This window comes from Chrysochloris asiatica, unplaced genomic scaffold (genome assembly GCF_000296735.1).
Source record: "Chrysochloris asiatica unplaced genomic scaffold, ChrAsi1.0 scaffold00079, whole genome shotgun sequence".
Lineage (NCBI taxonomy): Eukaryota > Metazoa > Chordata > Mammalia > Afrosoricida > Chrysochloridae > Chrysochloris > Chrysochloris asiatica.
In genome coordinates, this window is record NW_006408597.1 from 6739225 (window position 1) to 6744840 (window position 5616).

Genomic DNA, 5616 nt, shown 5'->3' on the forward strand with positions numbered 1-5616 from the left:
CGGAGACTGGAAGGTTTTCTCGCTGCCAGAAGGCTGTCAACACTCAGCCTCCTCCTCACTGGAGCTGTATTGCTCCGTCTCAAGTCCTGCATTCATTTCCAAGACACCCAATATATGAACCTGACTGCTCTTTTCAAAGGTAGTCCCACACAAATGACCTCTCTCTTCTCAGTAGGAGAAACTTCTGTTCCCAAGGTATTTTCTGGGTCCCTTCATGGTGCTACCAGAGTCCTTCCCACAGCTGTAGCCTGGAGGTGGCCTCCAGACATGACAGACTGCTACTGAGCTACCTCACCCTGATTACAGCTGTGTGTACCCCATTGACTTATCCTTCCCTGTAGAGTTCCTAGGTGGTGCAAACAGCAAAGCACTCAGATGCTAACTGACAGGTAGGAGGTTTGAGCTCACCCAAAGACACTACAGGAAAAAAAAAAAAAGCTGAGCAATCTACTGTCAAATAATGCGACAATGAACAATGCCTTCAACCATTCTAGCATCTTCTTCATCTCCTGTCTTCCACCTCACCCACCTCGCTCAAAATGGACCCCACCTGCTCTTGCACCACTGGTGTCTCCTGTGTTTGGTCTGGTTCCTGCAAGTGCAGAGTGCAAATGCACCTCCTGCAAGAAGAACTGCTGCTCCCAGGGTTGCATCTGCAAAGGGGCATCAGACCAGTGCAGCCGTTGTGCCTGACATGGGAGAGGCCTGCCCGAGAGAAAATAGAGTCCCCTGTACAAAGCTGGAGTTTCTTCTCATTCAACCCTGACCAGTATGTTAACTCCCTTTTTTAGTGAAATATATGAATGATAATAAATGGCGTTGCCTTTTAAAAAGGGAGAGAGAAAGACAATGAAAACCCTATGGAGTACCTTACTCTGACACGCACAGGACACTATGAATTGGGGTCGACTCAATAGCATCTTGTGATGGTGGTAGCCCTCTCTATAGTCCACAGAGCTGCCCTACTTTGACAGCTGAATTTGCATGAAGAACACACTCCAACTTCCCCTTGAGGAATAGCTGGTTTTTTCTTTCTTGGACTGAGGAATTACCAAGAGGCTCAGGCCATGAATAAAAGGCCTTCAAAGATGGTTGATTTGACAGCATGACCCCCAATGTTTCTTATGTAAAAAGAGACCTGAGTCTTTACAGGAATTAGTCATTCAACACTCTCATTCGTTTTCAGTGCTTAGGTTAACAGGTGTGACTCTGGAGAGAAATAGCTAGAGTATTTGTTGATAATAAAGAAGTCTTTATGGCTTATTTATGCAATGGTTCTTTGGCTCCATATTATTTTCTCTAAAGTTAAATTTGAGCACACGAAATTAAATGTAGATGAGCACTGATAATTCTATAAATGTCCAACTCTAGAGGCTCAAAACAACACATACTATGACTTGTAATGGAAGCTATTATTTTCAGAGCTAAATAAATGCATGAGTTGGAGGAGCCATTTTTACTCATTTATTTTATATGTTATGACTTTTTTTTTAAATCCAAATGAAAATTTTTAAATGTTGGCCTATTCAAACAGAATTTTTCCTACTCTGTAGGACACCTTAAATTGGGATTATTTAGCAAGATAATAAATTCCTTTCATGTTTCTCTTTAAAGAAATTTTCATTAGAGTTCTCCAGTGTCTCAGGTTATGAGTTAACAAAACCTTGTTTTGTTTTTGTGCATCTAAATGACTGGTATTAACCAACTTCCTCCTGCAACCCAGGACAATCATCCCCAACAATCAAAGAGGAAGTCAGCTCTCAGAGCAGATCTCACTTTTCATGATTGCTGTGATAAATCACTCCCATTTCTAGTTCTGAGGGTGTGTATATGTATCTATCTATATTAGCAGGTAAGAGCAAATCCATATAAACAGAATAGTGTGTGTGTGCTCTACAAATAAGCAATGGGTAAGGAATTTACTGTCAGGAGACTAAAAATTCAGGAAAGCACAAGTGTGATCTTTGTGGACGGATGCCAACTGGATCAATGTGAGATTGTTTCTCATAGCTGCCAGTGATATTGTTAACATTGTCAACTGCCCTTCAGTCAGCTCCAAATCATGGTGACGTTATGTCTAACAGAATATAATGGTGTCCAGTTCTTTGCCATTGTCACGATCACTGGGATGTTTTAATCCATTGTTGTAATTATTGCGTCAGTTCGTATCACTGACTGTGTCCCTCATTCTTGTTGACCTTCTACTTTATCAACTATGATGACTTTTCTAACACTTGGTCTTTCATGAGGATATGTCCAAAGTAAATAAGTCCAATCTCTCTATCCTCACTTTTAAGGAGCATTCTAATTATATTTCTTGTAAAATCAGCTTTCTGCCAGGGATGGCAAGGACTTATTGGTAGGTAGAAAGTATTTGGAATTAATTAAAAGGTTAAGATGATAGGTCAGCAACACATGGATCTGGCCTTAGATTAGGAGACAGAGGGAAAGATGATTTATGAATGCCTTGATTTGAAAAGGAGGAGCTGAAAGAGAAACCAGTTCCAAGTTTAAGGAGACTTAGAGGAAGGGGGAGTTTCTAATTGAAATTCAAAGAGAAAGAAAATCCTGAGAGAACTTTGTTTTCTTTCATCACGAGAAAACTGTAGCTGGTCAATCGTCCTCTGAAATGATGTGAAGGAGTTAAGACAAGAAGGCAGACTGACTGTGAGAACGTCACCATGTATAAAACAATATGGGTTTAAGCCTCCTGCTTACCCTCTTATATAAGAATGGTTTGATTAACTGGAAGTATGATTCATATGAAGGAGGGATACTAAACAAGAGCTAAGAGAATCATGGCAATGTGGCAAAGAAGACAGCACAATAAACTACTGTGGCGTTTTAAACCAGCTCTACCAGTAACAACAACAACCAATATAACTAATAGAGGACCTCATGCTTATCACTTAAAGGCCTTTGGCCTCCAGTTTGCTTGTCTGAAGATGAAACCAGCCAGTACGAACTGAGTGAATGCTCTTACTAGGTCCTGTAGGAATCCTGCACAGATTTTACAGTCTAGAATTTATTTGTTAAGTGCCTGCAAGTCAGTCAAAAGTATAATTAGCTAATGTCTACATTCCCTGTCAGCTCTAAAATGTAACCAGCTCTGTAGAAAAGTGCCAGAGCTCTATAGTCACTGCTGTAGGACAAACTCAGTTTGATTCCCAACTCTGGTAGGTATGAATTGTGTACTTGTTACTAAACCACCCTGAGACTCAGAAAGATCTCTAAAATAGGAATGAATAAGTCTCCTGTCACTCACTGTAGAAATAAATGGTGTTGGTGTGCCGTTGAGTTGGTTCCAACTCATAGGAACCTGTATAGCATTTCCAAGGCAGTAAATCTTTACAGGAGCAGAGAGCCTCATCTTTCTCCCAAGTAGCAACTAGTATATTCGAACTGCTGACCTTGAAGTTAGCAATCCAAAAATAAGTAAGGCAGAGTACTTTTCTTCCACAGTATAATATTGCTTATGATAAGTGGCTACATTTCCAGTCTCACTAGTTTCTAGGTCTGATCAGGTTACTAGTTTTTGCCAATTGAATGGAGCAAAAATGAGGTGTGCAATTTCAGGCCAAAGCTTACAGGAAGCTTTTGTATGCTTCATTTCCATTTCCATCAGGGGACTGAGATAAAGAAGGCCTGTTTAGCATTGTCTATTTATTTTTCATATGAATTTTATCACCAACTTGCACATTTCCCAGTAATATCATAGTAATATTTCTTTCTAGCCATGGCCCAGGTATAAATTCTACCACATTTCTATCCACTTGTTCTACTTTGGTAGCTTGTGTGTTGTTACAAGGCTGGAAGCTATGCCACCAGTATTGCAAACACCAGCTGGGTCACCCAAGGTGGACAGGTTTCAGTGATGCTTGTAGACTAGGAAGAAAGGCTTGCCAATTACTGTTGACAACTAGCCATTGACAAGCATATGGTTACAACAGAATATTGTCTGATACAATGCTGGAAGATTAGCCCCCTAAGTTGTAACAATAGACTCAAACATGCCCATGATAATGAAGATGGCACAGAACAGGATAATATTTTGTTATGCCATACACTACAAATTCAATGGCAGTGAACAATATAAGGTATAAAATATCTTAGATAATACAATATCTTTAATATTTGAATTCTCCTATACAAAAACTGAGGATATGTTTAAGGAAGAAGTCCAAGATGCACTGAAGGCATTGGCAAAAATCAAGGCTCCAGAAATTGACAGAATACAAATAGAAATCTTTCAACAAATTGATTCAGTACTGGAGGCACTCACTCATGTCTGCCAAGAAATTTGGAAGACAGTTACCTGGCTAATCAATTGGAAGAGATCCATATTTGTTCTCATTCCAAAGACAGATGACTCATCAGAATTTGGAATTGAACAGTATCATTAATATTACATGTAAGTAAAATTTTGCTGAAGATCATTTAAACAGTTGCAGCAGTGCATCAGCAGGGAGTTGCCAGAAATTCAAATCAGATTCAGAAGTGTATGTGAAATGAGGCACATCATTGCTGACGTCAGATGGATCTTGGCAGTAAGAAGAAAACAATAGAAGGATGTTTTACTGACTATGCAAAGGCATTCAATTTTGTGAATCATAACAAACTATGCATAACATTGCAAAAAATGGAAATTCTAGAACACTGAACTGTGCTCATAAAGAAACTGTAAAAAATCAAAGGGCAGTCACTTGAAGAGAAAAAGGTTTAAAATCAGGAACATGTACATTAGTGTTATATATTTTCACCATAAGTATGGTATACTGTATACTAGCAAATAATCCAAGAAACTGGGTTATATGGGGGGAAAATGTGGCATCAGTTCTAACACAGATTAAATAGGAGAGATGAACTATTTCTGAATGTTTAACCACTGAAAATCTTACGAATAGCAGTGGAACACAGTCAGATAGTACCAAAGTATAGAAACATGATTAATAGTACCAGAATATTGTCAGATGTAGTGCTAGAAGATGAGGCCCTAAGGCTGGAAGGTACTCAATATGAAAAGTGCCTCCTCAAAGTAGTGTTGACCACGATGACACAAATAGAGTAAAGCTTTCAGGATCTTCATTTGCTGATGGGGCACAACTTAAAATGAGAAGAAACAGCTTTAAACATCCATTAATAATTGGAACAAGGAATGCATGAAGTATAATCTAGAAAAATAGTTATCAAAAATAAAATGGAAGGCATAAAGATCCATATCTTAGGCATTAGTGAGCTGAAATGGACTGGTATTGGCCATTTTGAATCTGACAATCACATGGTTGGTTTACTATGCTGGGAATAACAAATTAAAGGGGAATGGCATCATATTCATCATCAAAAAGAACATTGCAAGATCTACCTTGAACTAAAATGCTGTCTGTGATAGGACAGTAGCCATGCACCTACAAGAAAGACCAGTCAATGCCTCTGTTATTCAAATGTATGCAACAGCTACTAAAGCCAATGACAATGAAAATGAAGAATTATACCAATTTCTTCAGTCTGAAATTGATGAAACATGCCATCAAGATGCATTGGTATTTACTGGTGGTTAGAAACAAAGAGGAAGGATCAGCAGTTGGAAAATATGGCCTTGGTAATAGAAATGATGTT

The 5616-nt window shown here is 38.8% G+C and overlaps 1 pseudogene; it reads left to right on the forward strand.

Moving 5' to 3' along the window:
* Positions 1-539: 539 nt before the first annotated feature.
* Positions 540-693, forward strand: LOC102811772 (annotated as a pseudogene).
* The last annotated feature ends 4923 nt before the right edge of the window (positions 694-5616 follow it).